This window comes from Littorina saxatilis, linkage group LG15 (assembly GCF_037325665.1).
Source record: "Littorina saxatilis isolate snail1 linkage group LG15, US_GU_Lsax_2.0, whole genome shotgun sequence".
NCBI lineage: Eukaryota > Metazoa > Mollusca > Gastropoda > Littorinimorpha > Littorinidae > Littorina > Littorina saxatilis.
In genome coordinates this window covers 16438267-16440272 of record NC_090259.1, presented here as the reverse complement: position 1 = coordinate 16440272, position 2006 = coordinate 16438267, and positions in this window count along the sequence as shown.

Below are 2006 nucleotides of genomic sequence, written 5' to 3'. Positions count from 1 at the left end.
TTCTATGTGGGTTGACCAAGACAAGTTGTTATCAATATTAACACCCAGCAGTTTGTGATGGTCGACTTTTTCCACTATTTCACCATCTATCATTAAAGCAGGACCAGCTGAACAAATATTCTGGCGTTTTTGTCTTGTTGTTATGACCATATATTTGGGTGTTTTTTTTGTTAAGAGACATTATGGTTTAGTTCAGTCCACTCTGTCAACTGGTTTAAACTCCTTTGAATTGATTCTGATAAGCGAGTTAAATTTGTGTTGCTGGAGTGAATTGTGGTGTCATCTGCAAAAAGTTCGCATACATTTTGAATATGTAGGGGGAGGTCATTAATGTAAATAGAGAAGAGGAGGGGTCCTAAAACCGATCCATGTGGTACACCGTATTTTACTTCTTGCATGCTCGACGCCGAGGCGTTTGTTAGTACAGTTTGTTGTCTGCCGGTGAGAAATAAACTAATAAGTTTGACAGTTTCGATTCCGACGCCATACAATGCGAATTTTCTCAGTAATAACGTGTGATCAATTACGTCAAAGGCTTTAGCAAAATCAACAAAAATGGCACCACAGAATTCATTGTCGTTTATTCTCTCCAGCCATTGATCAACAAGAGAAACTAAGGCAGTATGGCAGGAATGGTTAGCTCTAAAACCCGATTGTTTAGGGTGAAGTAAATTGTTTTGGTTAAAATGCGTTAGAATATGTTTGTTAATGTGTTTTTCAAGTGGTTTTGATAGAACGTAAACACTACTGAAATTGGCCTATAGTTTGATGAGTCTTTTTTGTCACCTGATTTAAGGAATGACTTTACCCTGTTTCAGGGCGACTGGGAAATAATTTTTGTCTAAACAAAGATTATAAAGGTAAGTGAGTGTTTCAGAAACTACAGGGGCTGACAATTTAAGAATCCTACCATCGAGGCCGTCGATTCCCCGGGAGCCTGTTTGCTTAAGGTGTGTAAGTGCGTAAAAAACTTCAGGTACTGTAAGTAGAGGAATATTCGCTTGACTTGAAACTTGTTTCGACTCACAATATTCTTCTAACACTTTCAAATTGTTTAAATTGGATTTGTCATTTGTAATAACTTGTTCAGCTATTTTAGAAAAATGCGTGTTTAAATCATCAGGGGATATGTCCTTAACACAACTTGAATGACTGGCAATCGTTTTATTTGTAAGTTCATTTATTGCTCTCCATATATTCTTTGAATTTTGCTTTGATGACGCTAGGTCATGAAAGTACTTGATCTTTTTTGTTCGTTTAAGTGAGTTTACTTTATTTCTCTGTTCTCTATACTCCGCTTCCTTGCCAACTGATTTTACCACGGGGCATGTTTATCGTATATTTCTGTAAAGACATTTATCCAGTGTGTTATTGCATCATCAGGATCCGTATAATTATAAACATCAGAGAGAGAAGAATTACTTAAGTCTACAAGAAAGGCGTTCTCGTTAAATTTAGTAAAGGAGCGGTACTTTACTGTCTTGTGACCAACTTTGGGGATTTTTACACCCTTTCTTGACCACGTGAGACAAACAGGAAAATGATCACTACAGCCGCTGGTTGGAACACAAACTTCTGCAATGTTACGGGTGTTAGAAACAGACATGATCCATCAAAGTGCTTGTAGATGCAGTTACCCTAGTAGGGGTGTTCACGACTTGTTTGAGATCATAAAGGTTGAACATATCTAACCATGGTTTATTTTGTTTTAATTAATAAATCAATATTAAAATCTCCTAAGAGAATATGGTTTCTTTTGATTCTAACAAAGCAGCATCTAACATATGTGAACATTTGTCCGTCCAGTTTACACGTTCTGCTGGATTTCTATAGCAGAAACCAATAAGCATTGGAGGTGCCTTTTTTTTAGGGAGAGAGAGAGAGAGGGCGTGTGTGTGTGTGTGTGTGTGTGTGTGTGTGTGTGTGTGTGTGTGTGTGTGTGTGTGTGTGTGTGTGTGTGTATGTGTGTGTGTGTGTGCCATGGTGTGTGTGTATGTATGTGTGTG